The sequence below is a fragment of the Camelus bactrianus genome, chromosome 36 (genome assembly GCF_048773025.1).
Source record: "Camelus bactrianus isolate YW-2024 breed Bactrian camel chromosome 36, ASM4877302v1, whole genome shotgun sequence".
NCBI classification, from domain to species: Eukaryota; Metazoa; Chordata; class Mammalia; order Artiodactyla; family Camelidae; genus Camelus; species Camelus bactrianus.
In genome coordinates this window covers 10,885,888-10,913,674 of record NC_133574.1, presented here as the reverse complement: position 1 = coordinate 10,913,674, position 27,787 = coordinate 10,885,888, and the positions used below count along the sequence as shown (strand labels likewise).

The 27,787-nt window shown below is 41.6% G+C and overlaps 2 long non-coding RNA genes across 2 annotated transcripts in view; both read left to right on the top strand.

The window, feature by feature from the left end:
- The window catches only part of LOC141576197 (uncharacterized), a 29,527-nt gene extending 28,010 nt beyond the window's left edge, over nt 1-1,517 (top strand). Inside the window, exon 5 of the long non-coding RNA XR_012504444.1 lies at nt 555-1,517. This is a non-coding gene — a long non-coding RNA (uncharacterized LOC141576197). The remainder of the gene's footprint in view (nt 1-554) is intronic.
- Nucleotides 1,518-6,162: 4,645 nt separating this feature from the next.
- LOC141576118 (uncharacterized) lies at nt 6,163-27,468 on the top strand. Its single transcript, XR_012504349.1, has 4 exons — nt 6,163-6,400; nt 16,372-16,938; nt 21,637-22,206; nt 26,905-27,468. It is a non-coding gene; the product is annotated as an uncharacterized LOC141576118 (long non-coding RNA).
- Nucleotides 27,469-27,787: the final 319 nt, after the last annotated feature.

Genomic DNA, 27,787 nt, shown 5'->3' with positions numbered 1-27,787 from the left:
TCTTTAATGTGTTTGGTGACTTGTACATTTCAGTTCACTATCTGACTTCTAATATTTTCCTGTAGTGTCCTGAAAATCTGAGGCCTTATACATATTCAATTTCATTCAAAGGTTCCCCTCACTTCCCACACTCCTTTCGGCCAAAAGAATACATAAGCCCAGCATTTCCTGAATCTAGGGGAAGGTCATCATTTCATTGTGTGAGCTAAGTATTCAATTCTTATCCATTTTAGTCAAGAGTATTTGACCTTTAAGGAGTTCACTGTTGTTCACCGAGTGTGAAGTAGGAGGAACTATAATTCTAGTAGGGGCTTGCTCTCCTCCAACTGGATTCATTGCAGCTCAGGTTCTGATCCTTTGAAATGGATTCCTGAGTGGAATGGAGGGAAGAGCATGTGATTGATAGCTAGGCACAAACCTGGGAATAGGCTTACCTGGGCTTGGTCCATTTCGGTCTGAATGATTCATAAATGCCCCTTGGGATGTGTGGATTCTCACGACATCTTCCAAGAACATGAGCGCTTTTATCATCTCTGCCATCTCTTCTCTTTTAGACGTCAGGAATCTTGGACCCGTTCTTGGAGCAGAGAATCGAGTAACTTTCTCAAGGGCACGTTGACTCTCTGTATGTTTCTGTCAGTATCAGCGAGGATCAGTAGGTCTCATGAATGTCTTTCGAGCCTGGTATACTATAGAGATGTCTCCATGCCTATATTCTCCACTATAGCAGAACGACTCTCATCAATGTGTTCACACATCTCCTCAATCCATGCAGCCAGTTTTTCTGCCAGCTTCTCTTCGTGTCTCCCATAAAGTCGACGTCAACAGGACTGGGCAAGTCTGAAAATACCTTGGAGTCTCACCAGTAAGCTGATGACAGGCAGATCTTCCACTGTCTGCCCTTTCAGATTCTGGAAACTGACCCGTGATCTCAGGTATTTGGGCAGCAGCAGTAACTCGAACTTACTCAGCTTCTCGAACAAAAGACCTAAGCCAATCTCCACATAGGGCAGCAGACCCACAATCAAACTGATCCACCCACAGAATTCTGCCCAGTTACCTTGGATCCATCAGCCGCAACAAGCCTCGTGGTACACACCAACATTCCACCTGGAATCCAACCAGTAACTGCCATCCCCAGTGGTTGATGCATGAAGACTGTGTTGGGGGTGATGCTGCATTAGACGAGAGTTTCCTAAGGGAAATGTTATTCTATCCAGAAAGATCTCATGGTCCTTTTCTCTTCCCTCTTTCCTTTTGTTCAGATATGTATACACAGTACAAACAGAGGGAAGAGTGTCCATGATCAGTTTATGGATTCACACCTCTTTAAACTTTCTAACAGTTCACATTACAAAGAGACCAAATCAAGGAAACTCATGTTTGTGTAATATCCATTCACCCAGTTTACATATCCGTCTGTTGCTATCTGCTGAAACACTCACACTCTCAGAACATGGATCCATTTGTTTCATGGGGGCTGAAATTCCTAGAAATGAAACCAATCCCAACGTGCACTTTCCTGTCTGTCTCTTTTGTTCTTAGTACAGTTTTGCAGAGCTACTTGTCTTTGTTATAGGCTTATGCCATTTTTTCTCTACTTAGGGTAGAATTAGGCATTCGTTCATCCTGTTGGAGGCCTTGTAAGACTATATCCCGTTCTATGACCCACTCTTGTTCAAAACCGTCATTTGGGTTGGCTCACGATATGCACTTCTGGATCAGTATCTATGAATAGTAATGCACGCGTCTGTTTTCTGAATACAAGTGTGTTGAGTACATGCTAACAGCGATAATAGTTCGATGCGTGCTGAATGATCCTTGACATCACTTTGAGTACTTTGTCTTGAATAATCATGTTTGTCTGGTATATGTCAGCCAAGTGTAACCTTTTTGTGTTTGTTTGTTTCTCTGATTGTTTGTTTTGCAAACACATTAGGCCATGCATCTCTCCTTTTGCTTCAGACAGACAGTCATGTAAGCTGATTCACTTAAGATAGTGCTTAAAATCACCTATGATTTCCTGCTACCCTCTCCCATCTTTAGGATTTTGATGTCCTCCTTGCCTTCTTCTTCTTACTTCTTTGCAACTCAGGCTCTACTTGCATTTGAAATAATGGTTTCATTATTTCCATTTCATCTTGCTACTTTTCTACTCAGGGTAGGATTCTCAATTTTTGTTTTAGGATCAGTCACAAACTGCTGAATTCTTTTAAGGTTTGCCGGTCAGTGAAATTCCCTAGCTCGGCCGTTGTTATAAACGGCGGTCATTTGGCATAGGCTACCCTAGATTGCAGCTTTTTCTCATTCAGGATATGGTCTATGTCCTGGCACTCCTCCCCGTGCTCAAAATTTCTGCCGAGATATCAGTTGAAACCCCTCTGGAGGTTCTGTTGTGACTAAGTTGCTTTCCTCGTGGTGCATTTTACATCACTGGGATGATCTTGAAATTTGTTTATTTGAATTCTACAGCTGCTTGTTGGTCTGTTGGTATTCCACCTCTTTTGGACGCTGTATACTTGTTGAATTCATATAGATGATACTTTCTTGGCTTTCACCAAGTTTCATTCTGATTTTTCTACAAATTCCTTTTCAGAATTTATTATTTTATCTCTTGCTTTTCCATTTGGAAATCCTATGAGTACTATTTTTATCTGCTTTTTCTTAACCCAGGATTCAACATTGATGTTAGCATTGGTTTGCACTTGCTTTTCTGTGTCTTCTTCTGATGGAGGTATTTCAGTTCCCCTGTCTTCACAATCATTCACGAGTCCCTCTGCATTATGTAGTCTGCTTAGGATTGACTTTAGCCCAGTTTTTTATCTCATCCATTGAGTTTTCTGATACTGTTGTTTTCTTCCTTAGAGTTTCTCTTCCCCTTTTCTGGTATTCTGCCTTTTGTGATTCTGAGGCATGGTGGTTCATCAGTGTTTTCCTCACCTCCATTTTCAGAGCTTGCTCTGGTATCGTTTTGCCATCTAGTTGTTTGAAAGCTTACTTTTTGGGCCTTCAATCTCTCTGGAACTGAAAATGGTTCTTCCTGTTTCTTTTACTATGCTTCTTTTATTCTACAGGTCAGGTACTATCATGTACCTAATATAGACTTATAGGGCTTGGTTAATTGCAAACTTTGGACACTTTGGTGTACGCAATTCCATGGTATTTCTGTGAGGACAATTTTCCCTAAACCTTGATGCCATGCCCTGTTCCTGTGTGTGTTGTCTGGTATATCTCTAAATCCTGGTGTTGCCTTTGTTGTGATGAACACACCATACTGTTTCAGTTAGTAGAACCTTATTTTTATTACACTAATCTCACAATTCTGAAAGGGCACAGGGCACTTCCTCTAGTGGAAATGAAGCTTCTATAGGTTTTCAGCTCTGCATTCTTCTGTATGTCATTTTTAAGTGTCTCCAAAACAGCCAACATAGAGTGCGCTTGTACTTTCTACTGCCATGGGAATGTCCCAATGTTACCAGTTCTTCAGAGAGCTTCTCTGTCTACAGAAACACCAGTGGAAGCATATGTATGGATGTCATACTTCAAGGCCTGCTGGGATGATCCCACAAACTGACTTATGTGTCCTCGGTGCAGTACTCTGTCAGTGCTGTCCAAAATGTAGCATCTGTATTTGGGTGATAATGCTGTAAGAAATGCTTCATCTTCTCATGCTGTGAACTTTGACCACTCTTCCTATTTCTCTCATTCTTGAGTAATGGGTTCACGAAGGCAACCACAGAGCTGTTCCGCATCCTCTGCCTCAAACCAGAATTTAATCCCAATCCAGGTATTGAATGTAGCAGATCCTAAATCTTTTAAAACTGATTTCATTCACAACACCCCCTGGAACCCTCAGTCCAGATGCATGATAACTTTGATTGAGCCCAACACATGCTCTATTGGCAAAATGTCAAATTGAACCCTGGTCCTTCACATGCAGTGGAGATGGCCATTGGACATATCGATAAACTCAACCTCACGCGCCAGTGCGGTTGCTGTCTCACTGAGTTCACAGTTATCTTTGCTCTCTTGAAAGTACACACCAGAACCCACAACGCACTCTATATCCCTGAGTTGTGCGAGATCCATCATCTGTAGCTTTATCCCTCATTTTCCGCTGCCTCTGCTAGCTCAGATTTGGCAGCTCGGATCTTGGTCTCAGATTCAATTGTGGGGATATTTTGAGCTGATTTCCTTGAGTTCTGTCAGCCAAGCATCTGCTGTGCACTCTTCTAACACTCAGCGCATCACCTTCAATCCTGTGCCTGCTACCCGCTTGAGAGTGTGCTTCCAAGGAAAACAGAGTTTCACCTTTGATGCTCCATTACCAGAGGTCAGATCCTGCACTGGTTTCCATTCTCTACTTTACCTTTTCCTGCTTCCGGTTTTTCTGAGGCCTCAACCTGTCTTTGGAAGTAACAGACCACTCTTAGGCAAGTGTCCTGTGCCAAGGGCTGGGTGAGTGTGTGTTTACAATATTTTGTGTATGGTAGCTAGTGAGAGCAGTTTGCACTTGTTCTCTTCCTACTGGGCATCGACAAATCAACACTTTTCACAAATAATTCACAGAAATTGGATATTAGTTTCGCTCCGATTTCTTTACAGCCATGGTCGGAGGGTTTGTCCGAAGAATCCAGCTTTGACATTATGTTGATAAGGCAGTTGCAGTCTTTAAGAATGTTAAAAGTATCGATTTACGTGTTTTCGGATTTATATGAAAGTGAAGTTAGTTTTTGAAAATTACCAAATCAACCTAGAAGCCAGCCTTGACAATTTCTGTAGATTTTGTCAGCTCTAAGGAAAAAACAGACAGTCTCAATTTAAAATTGCAGTCCAAATGTTTGAAGGGGACATGCCAACCCTTTTCTCTTGAAGCCTCCAACAACAAAAGGAACAATGAAATACCTAATTGAACCATGATATAACCCCCAACCTGTGTTTCCCTTGTGCATCTGGTGCCCTTTACTCCCAAAGACACATACTACACATTGTTGGCATTTCAAGGGGTAACATTCCTCTCTAGGAATATACAAGAAAATCTAAACAGAATTTATACATTTAGGCTTGATTCCAAAAACACCTAGAGGCTTTTAACTATGAGAAACCTGCTGCAGCTATGCTAGGCTATTGAGAACCAGGTGCACTTCTATCAGTGCTGAGAATGCTTAATCATCCGATCATGTTGGTTAAAGCAATTTAACACAACCAAGTCTGCACCTCCTAGGTATAGTGCACCCGGGGCTTGAAGGAAGTGAATGACTGTCCACATAACCTGTGTCTTTAATGTTTTTGGTGACTTGTACATTTCAGTTCACTATCTGACTTTTAATATTTTCCTGTAGTGTCTTGAAAATCTGAGGCCTAATACATATTCAATTTCATTCAAAATTGCCCTCACTTACCACACTCCTTTCAGCCAAAAGAATACATAAGCCCAGCATTTCCTGAATCTAGGGGAAGGTCATCATTTCATTGTGTGAGCTAAGTATTCAATTCTTATCCATTTTAGTCAAGAGTATTTGACCTTTAAGGAGTTCACTGTTGTTCACCGAGTGTGAAGTAGGAGGAACTCTGATTCTAGTAGGGGCTTGCTCTCCTCCTACTGGATTCATTGTAGCTCAGGTTCTGATCCTTTGAAATGGATTCCTGAGTGGAGTGGAGGGAAGAGCATGTGATTGATAGCTAGGCACAAACCTGGGAATAGGCTTACCTGGGCTTGGTCCATTTCGGTCTGAATGATTCATAAATGCCCCTTGGGATGTTTGGATTCTCACGACATCTTCCAAGAACATGAGCGCTTTTATCATCTCTGCCATCTCTTCTCTTTTAGACGTCAGGAATCTTGGACCCGTTCTTGGAGCAGAGAATCGAGTAACTTTCTCAAGGGCATGTTGACTCTCTGTATGTTTCTGTCAGTATCAGCGAGGATCAGTAGGTCTCATGAATGTCTTTTGAGCCTGGTATCCTCTAGGGATATCTCCATGCCGATATTCTCCACTGTAGCAGAACGACTCTCATCAATGTGTTCGCACATCTCCTCAATCCATGCAACCAGATTTTCTGCCCGCTTATCTTCGTGTCTCCCATAAAGTCGACTTCAACAGGACTGGGCAAGTCTGAAAATACCTCGGAGTCTCACCAGTAAGCTGATAACAGGCAGATCTTCCACTGTCTGCCCTTTCAGATTCTGGAAACTGACCCGTGATCTCAGGTCTTTGGGCAGCAGCAGTAACTCGAACTTACTCAGCTTCTCGAACAAAAGACCTAAGCCAATCTCCACATAGGGCAGCAAACCCACAATCAAACTGATCCACCCACAGAATTCTGCCCAGTTACCTTGGATCCACCAGCCGCAACAAGCCTCGTGGTACACACCAACATTCCACCTGGAATCCAACCGGTAACTGCCATCCCCAATGGTTGATGCATCAAGAATGTGTTGGGGGTGATGCTGCATTAGACGAGAGTTTCCTAAGGGAAATGTGATTCTATCCAGAAGGATCCCATGTTCATTTTCTCTTCCCTCTTTCCTTTTGTTCAGATCTGTGTACACAGTACAAACAGAGGGAAGAGTGTCCATGATCAGTTTATGGATTCACACCTCTTTAAACTTTCTAACATTTCACAGTACACAGAGACCCACTCAAGGAAACTCATGTTCGTGTAATATCCATTCACCCAGATTACATATCCGTCTGTTGCTTTCTGCTGAAACACCCACACTCTCAGAACATGGATCCATTTGATTCATGGGGGCTGAAATTCCTAGAAATGAAACCAATCCCAACGTACACTTTCCTGTCTGTCTCTTTTGCTCTTAGTACAGTTTTGCAGAGCTACTTGTCTTTGTTATAGGCTATGCCATTACTTCTCTACGTAGGGTATGATAAGGCATTCGTTCGTACTGTTGGAAGACTTGTAAGTCTATATCCCATTCTATGACCCACTCTTATTCAAAACCGTCATTTGGGTTGGGTCACGATATGCACTTCTGGATCAGTATCTATGAATAGTAATGCAAGCGTCTGTTTTCTGAATACAAGTGTGTTGAGTACATACTAACAGCGATATTAGGTCGATGCGTGCTGAATGATCCTTGAAATCACTTTGAGTATTTTGTCTTGAATAATCATGTTTGTTTTGTATATGTCAGCAAACTGTATCATTATGGTGATTGTTTGTATGTCTGATTGTCTGTTTTGCAAACACATTATGCCATGCATCTCTCCTTTTGCTTAAGAGAGACAGTCATGTAAGCTGATTCACTTAAGACAGTGCTTAACATCACCTATGATTTCTTTCTACCCTCTCCCATCTTTAGGATTTTGATGTCCTCCTTGCCTTCTTCTTCTTACTTCTTTGCAACTCAGGCTTTTCTTGCATTTGCAATAATGATTTTGTTATTTCCATTTCATCTTGCTACTTTTCTACTCAGGGTAGGATTCTCAATTTTTGTTTAAGAATCAGTCTCAAACTGTTGAATTCTTTTCAGGTTTGCTTGTCAGTGAATTTCCCTAGCTCGGCCGTTGTTATAAACGGCGGTCATTTGGCATAGGCTACCCTAGATTGCAGCTTTTTCTCATTCAGGATATGGTCTATGTCCTGGCACTCCTCCCCGTGCTGCAAAATTTCTGCCGAGATATCAGCTGAAACCCCTCTGGAGGTTCTGTTGTGACTAAGTTGCTTTCCTCGAGGTGCATTTTTCATCACTGGGATGATCATGAAATTTGTTTATTTGAATTCTACAGCTGCTTGTTGGTCTATAGGTATTCCACCTCTTTTGGACGCTGTGTACTTCCTGAATTCGTATAGATGATACTTTCTTGGCTTTCAGCAAGATTCATTCTGATTTTCTACAAATTCCTTTTCAGAATTTATTATTTTATCTCTTGCTTTTCCATTTGGGAATCCTATGTTTCCTATTCCTACCTTCTTTTTCTTAACCCAGGATTCAAGAGTGATGTTAGCTTTGGTTTGCACTTGCTTTTCTGTGTCTTCTTCTGATGGAGGGATTTCTGTTCCCCTAAACTCACAGTCATTCACGAGTCACTCTGCATTATGTAGTCTGCTTAGGATTGACTTTAGCCCAGTTTTTATCAAATATATTGAGTTTTCTGATACTATTGGTTTCTTCTTTAAAATTTCTCTTCCCCTTTTCTGTTATTCTGCCTTTTGTGATTTTGAGGCACAGTGGTTCATCAGTGTTTTCCTCACCTCCATTTTCAGAGCTTGCTCTGGTATCGTTTTGCCGTCTAGTTGTTTGAAAGCTTATTTTTTGGGCCTTCAATCTCTTTGGAACTGAAAATGGTACTTCCTGTTTCTTTTACTATACTTCTTTAACTGTACATTTCAGGTACTATCATGTATGTAATATAGACTTAAAGGGCTTGGATAATTGCAAACTTTAGACTTTTTGGTGTACGCAATTCCATGGTATTTCTGTGAGGACAATTTTCCCTAGACCTTGATGCCATGCCCTGTTCCTGTGTGTGTTGTCTGGTATATCTCTAAATCCTGGTGATGCCCTTGTTGTGATGAACACAACATACTCTTTCAGTTAGTAGAACCTCATTTTTATTACACTAATCTCACAATTCTTAAAGGGCGCAGGGCACTTCCTCTAGTGGAAATGAAGCTTCTATATGTTTTCAGCTCTGCATTCTTCTGTATGTCACATTGAAGTGTCTCCGAAACAGCCTACATAGAGTGCGCTTGTAGTTTATACTGCCAAGGGAATGTCCCAATTTTACCAGTTCTTCCCAGAAATTCTCTGTCTACAGAAACACCACTGGAAGCATATGTATGGATTTCATACTTCTGGGCCTGCTGGGATGATCCCGTAGACGGACCTATGTGTCCTCGGTGCAGTACCCTGTCAGTGCCGTCCAAAATATATCATCTGCTTTTGGGTGATAATGCTGTAAGAAATGCTTCATCTTCTCATGCTGTGGACTTTGACCACTCTTCCTAGTTCCCTCATTCTTGAGTAATGGGTTCACGAAGGCAACCACAGAGCTGTTCCGCATCCTCTGCCTCAAATCAGACTGTAATCCCAATCCAGGTTATGAATGTAGCAGATCCTAAATCTTGTAATATGATTTCAAACACAACACCATCTGGAACCCTCAGTCCAGATGCATGATGCTCTGATTGAGCCCCACACGTGCTCTACTGGCCGAATGTTAATTGGAAACTGGTCCTGCAGATGCAGTGAATGTGGCCATAGGACATATCGATAAACTTAACCGCACGTGCCAGTGCTTTTCCTGTCTCACTGAGTTCACAGTTTCCTTTGCTCTCTTGAAAGAACCCACCAAAACCCACAATGCATTCGAGATCCCTGAGTTCTGTGAGAGCCATCATCCGTAGCCCTATCCCTCTTTTTCCGCTGCTTCTGCTAGCTCAGATATGACAGCTCGGATCTTGGTATCAGATCCAATTGTGGGGATATTTTGAGCTGATTTCTTTGAGTTCTGTCAGCCAAGCTTCTGCTGTGCACTCTTCTAACACTCAGCACATCACCTTCAATCCCGTACCTGCTGCCCACTTGAGAGTGTAATTCCACGGAAAACAGAGTTTCACCTTTGATGCTCCATTAGCAGAGGTCAGATCCTGCATTGGTTTCCATTCTCTACTTTGCCTTTTCTTGCTTCCGATTATTCTGAGGCCTCATCCTGTCTTTGGAAGTAACAGACCACTCTTAGTCAAGTGTCCTGTGCCAAGTACTGGGTGAGAGTGTGTTTACATTATTTTGTGTATGGTAGCTAGTGAGAGCATATTGCACTGGTTCTCTTCCTACTGGGCATCGACAAATCAACACTTTTCACAAATAATTCACAGAAATTGGATATTAGTTTCACTCCGTTTTTTTACAGCCTTCGTCGTATGGTTTGTCCAAAGACTCCAGCTTTGACCTTAGGTTTATAAGGCAGTTGCAGACTTTAAGAAAGTTAATGATATCGATTTACGTGTTTTGGGATTTATATGAAAGTGAAGTTAGTTTTTGAAAATAACCAAATCAACCTAGAAGCCAGACTTGACAATTTCTGCCAGATTTTGTCAGCTCTAAGGAAAAAACAGACAGTCTCAATGTAAAATTGCAGTCCAAAAATTTGAAGGGGACATGGCAACTCTTTTCTCTTGAAGCCTCCAACAAAAATAAGGAACAATCAAATAACTATTGGAACCATGAATTAACCCAGAACCTGTGTTTCCCTTGTGCACGTGGTTCACTTTACTCCCAATGACACATACTAGGCAATGTTGGCATTTCAAGGGGTATCATTACTCTCTAGGAATATACAAGAAAATCTAAACAGAATATATAAATTTAGGCTTGATTCCAAAAGCACCTAGAGGCATTTATCTATGAGAAACCTGCTGCAGATATGCTAGTCTATTGAGAACCAGGTGCTCTTTTATCATTGCTGAGAAGTCTTAATCATCCGATTATGTTGGGTAAAGCAATTTAACACAACCAAGTCTGCACCTCCAAGATATAGTGCTCCCGGGGCTTGACAGACGTGAATGAATGTCCACATAACCTGTGTCTTTAATATGTTTGGCGAATTTTACTGTTCAGTTCACTATCTGACTTCTAATATTTTCAAGTACTCTCTTGAAAAACTGAGGCCTAATACATATTCAAGTTCATTTAAAGATTCCCCCTCACTTACCACACTCCTTTCAGCCCAAAGAATACATAACCCCAGCATTTCCTGAATCTAGGGGAAGGTCATCACTTCATTGTGTGAGCTAAGTATTCAATTCCTATCTATTTTAGTCGAGACTAATTGACCTTTAAGCATTTCACTGATGTTCACCGATTGTAAAGGAGGAGGAACTCTGTTTTTAGAAGGGTCTTGTTCTCCTCCTACTGGATTCATTGCAGCTCAGGTTCTGATCCTTTTAAATGGATGACTGAGTGGAGTGGAGGGAAGTGCATGTGATTGATATCTATGCACAAACCTGGGAATAAGCTTACCTGGGCTTGATGCATTTCGGTCTGAATGATTCGTAAATGCCCCTTGGGATTTGTGGATTCTCACGAACTCTTCCAAGAACATGAGCGCTTTATCATCTCTGCCATCTCTTCTCTTTTAGACGTCAGGAATCTTGGACCCTTTCTTGGAGCAGAGAATCGAGTAACTTTCTCAAGGGCACGTTGACACTCCGTATGTTTCTGCCAGTATCAGCGAGGTTCAGTAGGTCTCATGAAAGTCTTTTGAGCCTGGTATGATCTAGAGATTTCTCCATGCCGATATTCTCCACTGTAGCAGAACAACTTTCATCAATGTGTTCGCACATCTCCTCAATCCATGCAGCCATTTTTTCTGCCAGCTTCTCTTCGTGTCTCCCATAAAGTCGACGTCAACAGGACTGGGCAAGTCTGAAAATACTTCGGAGCCTCACTAGTAAGCTGATGACAGGCAGATCTTCCACTATATGCCCTTTCAGATTCTGGAAACTGACACGTGAACTCAGGACTTTGGGCAGCAGCATTATCTCGAACTTAGGTTCCAATCAAAGACGTAATCCAATCTCCACATAGGGCAGCAGACCCACCATCAAACTGATCCACCCACAGAATTCTGCCCAGTTACCTTGGATCCACCAGCCGCAACAAGCCTCGTGGTACACACCAACATTCCACCTGGAATCAAACCGGTAACTGCCATCCCCTCTGGTTGATGCATCAGGACCTTTTTGGTGGTGATGCTGCATTAGACGAGAGTTATTAAAGGGAAATGTGATTTTAAACACAAGGGTCCCAAGGTCATTTTCTCTTACCTCTTTCCTTTTGTTAAGTTCTGTATACACAGTACAAACGGAGGGAAGAGTGTCCATGTTAAGTTTATGGATTCACACCTATTTAAGTTTCTAACAGTTCAAAGTACAAAGAGACCCACTCAAGGAAACTCATGTTTGTGTAATATCCATTCACCCAGATTACATATCCTTCTGTTGCTTTCTGCTGAAACACCCACACTCTCAGAAAATGGATCCATTTGTTTCATGGGGTCTGAAATTCCTAGAAATGAAACTAATCCCAACGTGCACTTTCCTGTCTGTCTCTTTTGCACTTAGTACAGTTTTGCAGAGCTACTTTTCTTTGTTATAGGCTTATGCCATTTCTTCTCCACGTAGGGTAGTATAAGGCATTCATTCATTCTTTTGGAAGCCTTCTAAGACTGTATACCGTTCTATGACAAAAACTTATTCAAAACCATCATTTGGTTTGGCTCACGATATGCACTTCTGGATCAGTATCTATGAATAGTAATGCACGCGTCTGTTTTCTGAATTCAAGTGTGTTGAGTACATGCTAGCCTTGATAATGGGTCGAAGCGTGCTGAATGATCCTTGAAAAGACTTTGAGTATATTGTTTTGAATATTCATGGTTGTTTGGAATATGTCAGCCAACTGTAACCTTTTGGTGTTTGTTTGTCTGATTGTTTATATGTTTTGCAAACACATTAGGCCATGCATCTCTCCTTTTGCTTCAGACAGATAGTCATGTAAGCGGATTCACTTAAGATAGTGCTTAAAATCATCTATGATTTCCAGCTAACCTCGACCATTTTTAAGATTTTGATGTCCTCCTTGCCTTCTTCTTCTTACTTCTTTGCAACTCAGGCTCTTCTTGCATTTGCAATAATGGTTTTGTTATTTCCATTTCATCTTGCTACTTTACTACTCAGGGTAGTATTCTCAATTTTTGTTTTAGGATTAGTTACAAACTGCTGAAGTCTTTTAAGGTTTGCCGGTCAGTGAAATTCCCTAGTTCTACCGTTGTTATAAACAGAGGTCATTTGGCATAGGCTACCCTAGATTGCAACATTTTCTCATTCAGGATATGATCTATGTCCTGGCACACCTCCCCGTGCTGCAAAATATCTGCCAAGATATCTGCTGAAACACCTCTGGAGGTAATGTTGTGACTAAATTTCTTTCCTCGACGTGCATTTTACATCACTGGGAAGATCATGAATTTTTTTATTTGAATTCTACAGCTGCTTGTTGGTCTATTGGTATTCCAAGAATTTTGGACGCTGTGTAGTTCCTGAATTCGTATAGATGATACTTTCTTGGCTTTCAGCATGTTTCATTCTGATTTTTCTACAAATTCCTTTTCAGAATTTATTATTTTATCTCTTGCTTTTCCATTTCGGAATCCTATTAGTCCTACTCTTACCTGCTTTTTCTTAACCCAGGATTCAACAGTGATGTTAGCGTTGGTTTGCTCTTGCTTTTCTGTGTCGTCTTCTTGTGATGGAGGGATTTATGTTCCCCTGTTTTCACAGTCATTCACGAGTCCCTTTGCATTATATAGTCTGCTTAGGATTGACTTTAGCCCAGTTTTTATCTCATCCATTGAGTTTTCTGATACTATTGGGTTCTTCTTTAGAGTTTCTCTCCCCTTTTCTGGTATTCTCCCTTATGTGATTCTGAGGCACTGTGGTTCATCACTGTTTTCCTCACCTCTATTTTCAGAGCTTACTCTGGTACCGTTTTGCCATCTAGTTGTTTGAAAGCTTATTTTTTGTGCCTTCAATCTCTTTGGAACTGAAAATGGTACTTCCTGTTACTTTTACTATACTTCTTTTATTCCACAGGTCAGGTAATATCATGTATCATATATAGAATTATAGGGCTTGGTTAAATGCAAACTTTAGACAATTTGGTGTACGTAATTACATGGTATTTCTATGAGGACAATTTTCCCTAGTCCTTGAAGACATGCCCTGTTCCTGTGTGTGTTGTCTGTTATATCTCTAAATCCTGGTGTTGCCTTTGTTGTGATGAACACACCGTACTGTTTCAGTTAGTAGATCCTCTTTTTTATTACACTAATCTCACAATTCTGAAAAGGCGCAGGGCACTTCCTCTAGTGGAAATGAAGCTTCCATATGTTTTCAGCTCTGCATTCTTCTGTATTTCATTTTGAAGTGTCAGCAAAACAGCCAAATTAGAGTGCGCTTTTACTTTCTACTGCCATGGGAATGTCCCAATGTTACCAGTACTTCCCAGAGCTTCTCTGTCTACAGAAATACCAGTGGAAGCATATATATGGATGTCATACTTCAGGGACTGCTGGGATGATCCCACAGGCCGACCTATGTGTCCTCGGTGCAGTACCCTGTCAGTGCCATCCAAAATGTAGCATCGGCATTTGGGTGATAATGCTGTAAGAAATGCTTCATCTTCTCATGCTGTGGACATTGACCACTCTTCCTATTTCTCTCATTCTTGAGTAATGGGTTCAGGAAGGCAACCACAGACCTGTTCCTCATCCTCTGCCTCAAACCAGAGTGTAATTCCAATCCAGGTTATGAATGTAGCAGATCCTAAATCTTTTAATACTGATTTCCAACCCAACGCCCCCTGGAACCCTCAGTCCAGATTTATGATACCTCTGATTGAGCCCCACTTGTGCTCTATTGGCAAAATGTCAAATTGGAACCTGGTCCTGCATATGCAGTGGATGTGGCCATAGGACATATCATAAACTCAACCTCACGTGCCAGTGCTGTTCCTGTCTCACTGAGTTCACAGTTTCCTTTGCTCTCTTGAAAGAACCCACCAAAACCCACAATGCATTCGAGATCCCTGAGTTCTGCGAGAGCCATCATCCGTAGCCCTATCCCTCTTTTTCCGCTGCTTCTGCTAGCTCATATTTGGCAGCTTGGATCTTGGTCTCAGATTCAATTGTGGGGATATTTTTAACTGATTTCTTTGAGTTCTGTCAGCCAAGCTTCTGCTGTGCACTCTTCTAACACTCAGCACATCACCTTCAATCCCATGCCTGCTGCCCGCTTGAGAGTGTGCTTCCACGGAAAACAGAGTTTCACCTTTGATGCTCCTTTACCAGAGGTCAGATCCTGCACTGGTTTCCATTCTCTACTTTGCCTTTTTCTGCTTACAGTTTTTCTGAGGCCTCATTCTGTCTTTGGAAGTAACAGACCACTCTTAGTCAAGTGTCATGTGCCAAGGGCTGGGTGAGTGTGTGTTTACAATATTTTGTGTATGGTGTCTAGTGAGAGCAGTTTGCACTTGTTCTCTTCCTACTGGGCATCGACAAATCAACACATTTCACAAATAATTCACAGAAATTGGATTTTAGTTTCGCTCCTTTTTCTTTACAGCCGTGGTCTGATGGTTTGTCCTAAGACTACAGCATTGACATTATATTGATAAGACAGTTCCAGTCTTTAAGAAGGTTAATAGTATCGATTTACGTGTTTTGGGATTTATATGAAAGTGAAGTTAGTTTTTGAAAATAACCAAATGAACCTAGAAGCCAGACTTGACAATTTTTGTAAGATTTTGTCAGCTCTAAGGAAAAAACAGAGAGTCTCAATGTAAAATAGCAGTCCAAATGTTTGAAGGGGACATGCCAACACTTTACTCTTGAAGCCTCCAACAACAAAAGGAACAATGAAATACCTATTGGAAACATGAAATAACCCACAACTTTGTTTCCCTTGTGCACCATGTGCCCTTTAATCCCAATGACACATACTAGGCACTGTTGTCATTTAAAGGTATAACATTCCTCTCTAGGAATATACAAGAAAATTTAAACAGAATATACACATTTAGGCTTGATTCAAAAAGCAATTAGAGGCATTTAACTATGAGAAACCTGCTGCAGATATGCTAGGCTATAGAAAACCAGGTGCTTTTCTATCAGTGCTGAGAAGGCTTAATCAGCCGATCATGTTGGGTAAAGCAATTTAACACAACCAAGTCTGCACCTCCAAGATATAGTGCACCCGTGGCTTGACGGAAGTGAATGACTGTCCACATAACATGTGTCTATAATGTGTTTTCGACTTTTACAGTACAGTTCACTATCTGACTTCTAATATTATCCTGCAGTGTCATGAAAAACTGAGGCCTAATACATATTCAAGTTCATTCAAAGATTCCCCTCACTTCCCACACTCCTTTCAGCCCAAAGAATACATAACACCAGCATTTCATTAATCTAGGGGAAGGTCATCATTTCTTTGTGTGAGCTAAGTATTCAATTCATATCTATTTCAGTTGATAGTATTTGAACTTTAAGGAGTTCACAGTTGTTCACCGCTTGTGAATGAGGGGGAACTATGAATCTAGCAGGGGCTTGCTCCCCTCCTCCTGGATTCATTGCAGCTCAGGTTCTGATCCTTTGAAATGGATGCCTGAGTGGAGTGGAGGGAAGAGCATGTGATTGATAGCTAGGCACAAACGTGGGAATAGGCTTACCTGGGCTTGGTGCATTTCGGTCTGAATGATTCATAAATGCCTCTTTGGATATGTGGATTATCACGACCTCTTCCAAGAATATGAGCGCTTTATCATCTCTGCCATCTCTTCTCTTTTAGACGTCAGGAATCTTGGACCCGTTCTTGGAGCAGAGAATCGAGTAACTTTCTCAAGGGCACGTTGACTCTCCGTATGTTTCTGCCAGTATCAGCGAGGATCAGTAGGTCTCATGAAAGTCTTTCGAGCCTTGTATGCTCTAGAGCTGTCTCCATGCCGATATTCTCCACTGTGGCAGAACAACATTCATCAATGTATCCGCACATCTCAATCCATGCAGCCAGTGTTTCTGCCAGCTTCTCTTCGTGTCTCCCATAAAGTCGACGTCAACAGGAATAGGCAAGTATGAAGATACTTCGGAGCCTCACCAGTAAGCTGATGACAGGCAGATCTTCCACTGTCTGCCCTTTCAGATTCTGGAAACTGACCCGTGAACTCAGGTCTTTGGGCAGCAGCAATATCTCGAACTTACTCAGCTTCCCGAACAAAAGACCTAAGCCAATCTCCACATAGGGCAGCAGACCCACCATCAAACAGATCCACCCACAGAATTCTGCCCAGTTACCTTGGATCCACCAGCCACAACAAGCCTCGTGATACACACCAACATTCCACCTGGAATCCAACCGGTAACTGCCATCCACAGTGGTTGATGCATCAAGTCAGTGTTGGGGGTGATGCTGCATTAGACGAGAGTTTCCTAAGGGAAATGTGATTCTATCCACAAGGGTCCCATTTTCCTTTTCTCTTCCCTGTTTCCTTTTGTTCAAATCTGTATACACAGTTCAAACGGAGGGAAGTGTGTCCATGATCAGTTTATGGATTCACACCAATTTAAATTTTCTAACAGTTCACATTACACAGACACCCATTCAAGGAAACTCATGTTTGTGTAATATTCATTCACCCAGATTACATAATACTTCTGTTGCTTTCTGCTGAAACACCCACACTCTCAGAAAATGTATCCATTTGTTTCATGGGGGCTGAAATTCCTAGAAATTAAACCAATCCCAACGTGCAATTTCCAGTCTGTCTCTTTTGCACTTAGTTCAGTTTTGCAGAGCTACTTGTCTTTGTTATAGGCTTATGCCATTTCTTCTCTACGTAGGGTATGATAAGGCATTCGTTCTTCCTGTTTGAAGACTTGTAAGTCTATATCCCGTTCTATGACCCGCTCTTATTCAAAACCGTCATTTGGGTTGGCTCACGATGTGCACTTCTGGATAAGTATCTATGAATATTAATGCACACGTCTGTTTTCTGAATACAAGTGTGTTGAGTACATGCTAACAGCGATAATAGGTCGATGCATGCTGAATGAAACTTGACATCACTTTGAGTATTTTGTCTTGAATAATCATGGTTATTTGGTATATGTCAGCCAACTGTAACCTTTTGGTGTTTGTTTGTTTGTCTGATTGTTTATTTTGCAAACACATTAGGCCATGCATCCCTCCTTTTGCTTCAGACAGTCATGTAAGCTGATTCACTTAAGATAGTGCTTAAAATCACCTATGATTTCCTGCTACCCTCTCCCATCTTTAGGATTTTGATGTCCTCCTTGCCTTCTTCTTCTTACTTCTTTGCATCTCAGGCTCTTCTTGCATTTGCAATAATGATTTTGTTATTTCCATTTCATCTTGCTACTTTTCTACTCAGGGTAGGATTCTCAATTTTTGTTTTAGGATCAGTCTGAAACTGCTGAATTCTTTTAATGTTTGACGGTCAGTGAATTTCCCTAGCTCTGCCGTTGTTATAAATGGCGGTCATTTGGCATAGGCTACCCTAGATTGCAGCTTTTTCTCATTCAGGATATGGTCTATGTCCTGGCACTCCTCCCCGTGCTGCAGATTTTCTGCCGAGATATCAGCTGAACCCCCTCTGGAGGTACTTTTGTGACTAAGTTGCTTTCCTCGAGGTGCATGTTACATCACTGGGATGATCATGAAATTTGTTTATTTGAATTCTACTGCTTCTTGTTGGTCTATTGGTATTCCACCTCTTTTGGACGCTGTGTACTTCTTGAATTCGTATAGATGATAGTTTCTTGGCTTTCAGCAAGTTTCATTCTGATTTTTCTACAAATTCCTTTTCAGAATATACTATTTTATCACTTGCTTTTCCATTTGGGATTCCTATGAATCTTATACTTACCTGCTTTGTCTTAACCCAGGATTCAACAGTGATGTTAGCGTTGGTTTGCACTTGCTTTTCTGTGTCTTCTTCTGATGGAGGGATTTCTGTTTCCCTGCCTTCTCAGCCATTCACGAGTCCATCTGCATTAAGTAGTCTGCTTAGGATCGACTTTAGCCAAGTTTTTATCTCATCCATTGAGTTTTCTGATACCATTGGTTTCTTCTTTAGAGTTTCTCTTCCCCTTTTCTGGTATTCTGCCTTTTGTGATTCTGAGGCACTGTGGTTCATCAGTGTTTTCCTCACCTCCATTTTCAGAGCTTTCTCTGGAATCGTTTTGCCGTCTAGTTGTTTGAAAGCTTACTTTTTGGGCCTTCAATCTCTTTGGAACTGGAAATGGTACTTCCTGTTTCTTTTACTATACTTCTTTTACTCTACATTTCAGGTACTATCATGTATCTAATATAGACTAATAGGGCTAGGTTAAATGCAAACTTTAGTATTTTTGGTGTACACAATTCCAAGGTATTTCTGTGAGGACAATTTTCCCAAGACCTTGATGCCATGCCCTGTTCCTGTGTGTGTTGTCTGGTATATCTCTAAATCCTGGTGTTGTCTTTTTTGTGATGAACACACCATACGGTTTCAGTTAGTAGAAACTCATTTTTATTACACTAATCTCACAATTCTGACAGGGCGCAGGGCACTTCCTCTAGTGGAAATGAATCTTCTATTGGTTTTCATCTCTGAATTCTTCTGTGTGTCATTTTGAAGTGTCTCCAAATCAGCCAACAGATTGTGAGCTTGTACTTTCTACTGCCATGGGAATGTCCCAATGTTACCAGTTCTTCCCAGAGTTTCGGTGTCTACAGAAACACCAGTGGAAGCATATGTATGGATGTCATACTTCAGGGTCTGCTGGGGTGATCCCGCAGGCCGACCTATGTGTCCTCGGTGCAGTACCCTGTCAGTGCATCCAAAATATACCATCTGCATTTGGGTGATAATGCTGTAAGAAATGCTTCATCTTCTCATGCTGTGGACTTTGACCACTCTTCCTAGTTCACTCATTCTTGAGTTATGGGATCACGAAAGCAACCACAGAGCTGTTCCCCATCCTCTGCCTCAAACCAGAGTGTATTTCGAATCCAGGTTATGAATGTAGCAAATCCTAAATCTTTTAATACTTATTTCAATCCCAACACACACAGGAACACTCAGTCCAGATGCATGATACCTCTGATTGAGCCCCACACGTGCTGTATTGGCAAAATGTCAAATTGGACCCTGGACCTGCAGATGAAGTTGATGTGGCTTAGGACATATAGATAAACTCAACTTCAAGAGCCAGTGCGTTTGCTGTCTCACTGAGTTCACAGCTCTCTTTGCTCTCTTGAAAGTACCCACCAAAACCCACAAGGCACTCTAGATCCCTGAGTTGTGCGAGAGCCATCATCCGCCGTCCTACCACTCTTTTTCCGCTAACTCTGCTAGCTCAGATTTGGCAGCTCGTATCTTGGTCTCAGATTCAATTGTGGGGATATTTTGAGCTGATTTCTTTGAGTTCTGTCAACCAAGAATCTGCTGTGCACTCTGCTAATACTCAGCACATCACCTTCAATCCCATGCCTGCTGCCCGCTTGAGAGTGTGCTTCCAAGTAAAACAGAGTTTCACCTTTAATGCTGCATTACCAGAGGTCAGATCCTGCACTGCTTACATTTTCTACTTTGCCTTTTCCTGCTTCCAGTTTATCTTAGGCCTCATCCTGTCTTTGGAACTAACAGACCACTCTTAGGAAATTATCCTTGCCAAGGGCTGGGTGAGTGGTTGTTTACAATATTTTGTGTATGGTAGCTAGTGGGAGCCGTTTGCACTGCTCCTCCTCCTACTGGGCATCGACAAATCAACACTTTTCACAAATAATTCACAGAAATTGGATATTTCTTTAGCTCCGTTTTTTTATAGCCATCGTCTGAGGGTTTTCCCGAAGAGTCCAGCTTTGACCTTATATTGACAAGTCAGTTGCAGTCTTTAAGAAAGTTAACAGTATCGATTTACGTGTTTTGGGATTTATATGAAAGTGAAGTTAGTTTTTGAAAATAACCAAAACAACCTAGAAGCCAGACTTGACAATTTTTGTAAGATTTTGTCAGCTCTAAGGAAAAAACAGACAGTCTCAATGTAAAATAACAGTCCAAATGTTTCAAGGGGACATGCCAACTCTTTTCTCTTGAAGCCTCCAACAACAAAAGGAACAATGAAATACCTATTGGAGCCATGAAATAACCCGCAAATTTGTTTCCATTGTGCACCAGGTGCCCTTTAATCCCAATGACACATAATAGGCACTGTTGTCATTTAAAGGTATAACATTCATCTCTAGGAATATGCAAGAAAATCTAAACAGAATATACACATTTAGGCTTGATTCAAAGAGCAATTAGAGGCACTTAACTATGAGAAACCTGCTGCAGATATGCTAGGCTATAGAAAACCAAGTGCTTTTCTTTCAGTGCTGAGAAGGCTTAATCAGCCGATCATGTTGGGTAAAGCAATTTAACACAACCAAGTCTGCACCTCCAAGATATAATGCACCTGCGGCTAAACGGAACTGAATGACTGTCCACATAAACTGTGTCTATAATGTGTTTTCAAATTTTACATTTCAGTTCACTATCTGACTTCTAATATTTTCCGGTATTGTCTTGAAAAACTGAGGCCTAATACATATTCAAGTTCATTCAAAGATTCCCCTCACTTCCCACACTCCTTTCAGCCCAAATAATACATAACACCAGCATTTCCTTAATCTAGGTGAAGGTCATCATTTCTTTCTGTGAGCTAAGTATTCAATTCCTATCTATTTCAGTCGAGAGTATTTGAACATTAAGGATTTCACAGTTGTTCACCGTGTGTGAAGGAGGAGGAACTCTGAATCAAGAAGGGGCTTGCTCTACTCCTACTGGATTCATTGCAGCTCAGTTTCTGATCCTTTGAAATGGATGCCTGAGTGGAGTGGAGGGAAGAGCATGTGATTGATAGCTAGGCACAAACGTGGGAATAGGCTTACCTGGGCTTGGTGCATTTCGGTCTGAATGATTCATAAATGCCCCTTGGGATGTGTGGATTCTCACGACCCCTTCCAAGACCATGAGCGCTTTTATCATCTCTGCCATCTCTTCTCTTTTAGACGTCAGAAATTTTGGACCCGTTCTTGGAGCAGAGAATCGAGTAACTTTCTCAAGGGCACGTTGACACTCCGTATGTTTGTGCCAGTATCAGCGAGGTTCAGTAGGTCTCATGAAAGTCTTTCGAGCCTGGTATTCTCTAGAGATGTCTCCATGCCGATATTCTCCACTGTAGCAGAACAACTTTCATCAATGTGTCCGCACATCTCCTCAATCCATTCAGCCAGTGTTTCTGCCAGCTTCTCTTCGTGTCTCCCATAAAGTCCACGTCAACAAGAATGGATATGTCTGAATATTCTACGGAGCCACACCAGTAAGCTGTTGACAGGCAGATCTTCCACTGTCTGCCCTTTCAGATTCTGGAAACTGACCCATGAACTCAGGTCTTTTGGCAGCAGCAATATCTCGAACTTACTCAGATTCCCGAACAAAAGACCTAAGCCAATCCCACATAGGGCAACACACCCACCATCAAACTGATCCACCCACAGAATTCTGCCCAGATACTTTGGATCCACCAGCCTCAACAAGCCTCGTGATACACACCAACATTCCACAAAGGAAACCTACCGGTAACTGCCATCCCCATTGGTTGATGCTTCAAGTCAGTGTTGGGTGTGATGCTGCAATAGACGAGAGTTTCCTAAGGGAATTGTGATTCTATCCACAAGGGTCTCATTTCCTTTTCTCTTCCCTGTTTCCTTTTGTTCAAATCTGTATACACAGTACAAACAGAGGGAAGTGTGTCCATGTTCAGTTTATGGATTCACACCTATTTAAACTTTCTAACAGTTCACATTACACAGACACCCACTCAAGGAATCTCATGTTTGTGTAATATCCATTCACCCAGATTACATATCCGTGTGTTGCTTTCTGCTGAAATACCCACAGTCTCAGAACATGTATCCATTTGTTTCATGGGGGCTGAAATTCCTAGAAATGAAACCAATCCCAATGTGCACTTTCCAGTCTGTCTCTTTTGCACTTAGTTCAGTTTTGCAGAGCTACTTGTCTTTGTTATAGGCTTATGCCATTTCTTCTCTACGTAGGGTAGAATTAGGCATTCGTTCATCCTGTTGGATGCCTTGTAAGTCTATATCCCGTTCTATGACCCACTCTTATTCAAAACCGTCATTTGGGTTGGCTCACGATATGCACTTCTGGATCAGTATCTATGAATATTAATGCACGCGTCTGATTTCTGAATACAAGTGTGTTGAGTACATGCTAACAGCGATAATATTTCAATGCGTGCTGATTGAAACGACATCACTTTGAGTATTTTGTATTGAATAATCATGTTGGTTTGGTATATGTCAGCCAACTGTAACCTTTTGGTGTTTGTTTGTTTGTCTGATTGTTTATTTTGCAAACACATTATGCCATTCATCTCTCCCTTTGCTTCAGACAGACAGTCATGTAAGCTTATTCACTTAAAATAGTGCTTAAAATCACCTATGATTTCCTGCTACCCTCTCCCATCTTTAGGATTTTGATGTCCTCCTTGCCTTATTCTTCTTACTTCTTTGCAACTCAGGCTCTTCTTGCATTTCAAATAATGGTTTTGTTATTTCCATTTCATCTTGCTACTTTTCTACTCAGGGTAGGATTCTCAATTTTTGTTTTAGGATCAGCCTCAAACTGCTGAATTCTTTTAAGGTTTGCCGGTCAGTGAATTTCCCTAGCTCTGCCTTTGCTATAAACGGCGGTCATTTGGCATAGGCTACTCTAGATTGCAGCTTTTTCTCATTCAGGATATGGTCTATGTCCTGGCACTCCTCCCCGTGCTGCAAAATTTTTGCCGTGATATCAGATGAACCCCCTCTGGAGGTACTTTTGTGACTAAGTTGCTTTCCTCGAGGTGCATTTTACATCACTGGGATGATCATGAAATTTGTTTATTTGAATTCTACTGCTTCTTGTTGGTCTATTGGTATTAGACATTTTTGGACGCTGTGTACTTCCTGAATTCATATAGATGATACTTTCTTGTCTTTAAGCAAGTTTCATTCTGATTTTTCTACAAATTTCTTTTCAGAATATACTATTTTATCACTTGCTTTTCCATTTGGGAATCCTATGAGTCCTATACATACCTGCTTTTTCTTAACCCAGGATTCAACATTGTTGTTAGCGTTGGTTTGCACTTGCTTTTCTGTGTCTTCTTCTGATGGAGGGATTTCTGTTCCCCTGTCTTCTCAGCTATTCATGAGTCCATCTTCATTAAGTAGTCAGCTTAGGATTCACTTTAGCCAAGTTTTTATCTCATCCATTGAGTTTTCTGATACTATTGTGTTCTTCTTTAGAGTTTCCCTTCCCCTTTTCTGGTATTCTGCCTTTTGTGATTCTGAGGCACTATGGTTCATCAGTGATTTCCTCACCTCCACTTTCAGAGCTTGCTCTGGTATCGTTTTGCCGTCTAGTTGTTTGAAAGCTTATTTTTTGGGCCTTCAATCTCTTTGGAACTGAAAATGGTACTTCCTGTTTCTTTTACTATACTTCTTTACTCTACAGGTCATGTACTATCATGTATCTAATATAGACTAATAGGGCTTGGTTAAGTGCATACTTTAGTCTTTTTTGTGTACAGAATTCCAAGGTATTTCTTTGAGGTCAATTTTCCCTAGACCTTGTAGCCATGATCTGTTCCTGTGTGTGTTGTCTTGTATATTTCTAAATCCTGGTGTTGTCTTTGATGTGATGAACACACCATAATGTTTCAGTTAGTAGAACCTCACTTTTATTACACTAATCTCACAATTCTGTCAGGGCACAGGGCACTTCCTCTAGTGGAAATGAAGCTTCTATAGGGTTTCAGCTCTGCATTCTTCTGTATGTCATTTTGAAGTGTCTCCTAAACAGCCAACAGAGAGTGCGCTTGTACTTTCTACTGCCATGGGAATGTCCTAATGTTACCAGTCCTTCCCAGAGCTTCTCTGTCTACAGAAACACCAGTGGAAACATATGTATGGATGTCATAATTCAGGGCCTGCTGGGGTGATCCCGCTGGCCGACCTATGTGTCCTCGGTTCAGTACCCGGTCAGTGCCGTCCAAAATGTAGCATCTGCATTTTGGTGATAATGCTGTAAGGAATGCTTCATCCTCTCATGCTGTGGACTTTGACCACTGTTCCTAGTTCTCTCATTCTTGAGTTATGGGATCACGAATGCAACCACTGAGCTGTTCCCCATCCTCTGCCTCAAACCAGATTGTAATCCCAATCCAGGTTATGAATGTAGCAGATCCTAAATCTTTTAATAATTATTTCAAACCCAATGCACACAGGAACACTCAGTTCAGATGCATGATACATCTGATTGAGCCCCACACGTGCTGTATTGGCAAAATGTCAAATTGGACCCTAGACCTGCAGATGCAGTTGATGTGGCCTTATTACATATCGATAAACTCAACTTCAAGAGCCAGTGCGTTTGCTCTCTCACTGAGTTCACAGCTCTCTTTGCTCTCTTGAAAGTACCCACCAAAACCCACAAGGCACTCTAGATCCCTGAGTTGTGCGTGAGCCATCATCCGCCGTCCTACCACTCTTTTTCCGCTAACTCTGCTAGCTCAGATTTGGCAGCTCGTATCTTGGTCTCAGATTCAATTGTGGGGATATTTTGAGCTGATTTCTTTGAGTTCTGTCAGCCAAGAATCTGCTGTGCACTCTGCTAATACTCAGTGCATCACCTTCAATCCCATGCCTGCTGCTGGCTTGAGAGTGTGCTTCCAAGTAAAACAGAGTTTCACCTTTAATGCTGCATTACCAGAAGTCAGATCCTGCACTGGTTACATTTTCTACTTTGACTTTTCCTGCTTCCAGTTTATCTTAGGCCTCATCCTGTCTTTGGAAGTAACAGACCACTCTTAGGAAATTATCCTTGCCAAGGGCTGGGTGAGTGGTTGTTTAGAATATTTTGTGTATGGTAGCTAGTGAGAGCCGTTTGCACTGCTCCTCCTCCTACTGGGCATCGACAAATCAACACTTTTCACAAATAATTCACAGAAATTGGATATTTCTTTCGCTCCGTTTTTTACAGCCATCATCGGAAGGTTTTTCTAAAGATTCCAGGATTGACCATAAGTTGACAAGTCAGTTGCAGTCTTTAAGAAAGTTAACAGTATCGATTTACATGTTTTAGGATTTATATGAAAGTGAAGTTAGTATTTGAAAATTACCAAATCAACCTAGAAGCCAGACTTGACAATTTCTGTAAGATTTTGTCAGCTCTAAGGAAAAAACAGACAGACTCAATGTAAAATAGCAGTCCAAAAGTTTGAAGGGGTCATGCCATCTCTTTTCTCTTGAAGCCTCCAACAACAAAAGGAACAATGAAATACCTATTGGAACCATGAAATAACCCCCATCCTGGGTTTCCCTTGTGCACCTGGTGCCCTTTATTCCCAATGACACATAATAGGCAATGTTGGCATTTCAAGGGGTATCATTCCTCTCTAGGAATATACGAGAAAATCTAAGCAGAATATACACATTTAGGCTTGATCCCAAAAGCACCTAGAGGCATTTAACTATGAGAATCCTGCTGCATCTATTCTAGTCTATTGAGAACCAGGTGCTCTTCTATCAGTGCTGAGAAGGCTTAATCATCAGATCATGATGGGTAATGCAATTTAATACAACCAAGTCTGCACCTCAAAGAAATAGTGATCCCGGGGATTGACGGAAGTGAATGACTGTCCACATAACCTGTGTCTTTAATGTTTTTGGCGAATTTTACAGTTCAGTTCACTATCTGAGTTCGAATATTTTCCTGTACTGTCTTGAGAAACTGAGGCCTAATACATTTTCAAGTTCATTCAAAGATTCCCCTCACTTCCCACACCATGTTCAGCCCAAAGTTTACATAACCCCAGCTTTTCCTGAATCTAGGGGAAGGTCATCATTTCTTTGTGTGAGCTAAGTATTAAATTCCTAACTATTTCAGTCGAGATTATTTGACCTTTATGGTGTTCAATTTGTTCACCAAGTGTGAAGGAGGAGGAACTCTGATTCAAGTAGGGGCTTGCTCTCCTCCTACTGGATTCATTGCAGCTCAGGTTCTGATCCTTTGAAATGGATGCCTGAGTGGAGTGGAGGGAAGAGCATGTGATTGATAGCTGGGCACAAACGTGGGAATAGGCTTACCTGGACTTGGTGCGTTTCGGTCTGAATGATTCGTAAATGCCCCTTGGGATGTGTGGGTTCTCACGAGTTCTTCCAAGAACATGATCGCTTATATCATCTCTGCCATCTCTTCTATTTTAGATGTCAGGAATCTTGGACCCGTTCTTGGAGCTGACAATCGAGTAACTTTCTCAAGGGCACGTAGACTCTCCGTATGTTTCTGGCAGTATCAGCGAGTTACTGTAGCTCTCATGAATGTCTTTCGAGCCTGGTATTCTCTAGAGATGTCTCCATGAAAATATTCTCCACTGTAGCAGAACAACTTTCATCAATGTGTCCGCACATCTCCTCAATCCATGCAGCCAGATTTTCTGCCAGCTTCTCTTCGTGTCTCCCATAAAGTCAACGTCAACAGGACTGGGCAAGTCTGAAAATACCTCGGAGCCTCACCAGAAAGCTGATGACAGGCAGATCTTCCACTGTCCGCCCTTTCAGATTCTGGAAACTGACCCGTGAACTCAGGTCTTGGGGCAGCAGCAGTATCTCGAACTTACTCAATTTCCCGTACAAAATACCTAAGCCAATCTCCACATAGGGCAGCAGACCCACCATCAAACAGATCCATCCACAGAATTCTGCCCAGTTACCTTGGATCCACCAGCCACAACAAGCCTCGTGGTACACACCAACATTCCACCTGGATTCCAGCCGGTAACTGCCATCCCCAGTGGTTAATGCATCAAGTTCGTGTTGGAGGTGATGCTGCATTAGACGAGAGTTTCCTAAGGGAAATGTGATTCTATCCAGAAGGGTCCCATGGTCCTTTCCTCTTCCCTCTTTCCTTTTCTTCAGATCTGTATACACAGTACAAACGGAGGGAAGTGTGTCCATGTTCAGTTTATGGATTCACACCTCTTTAAACTTTCTAACAGTTCACAGTACACAGAGACCCACTCAAGGAAATTCATGTTTGTGTAATATCCATTCACCCAGATTACATATCCGTCTGTTGCTATCTGCTGAA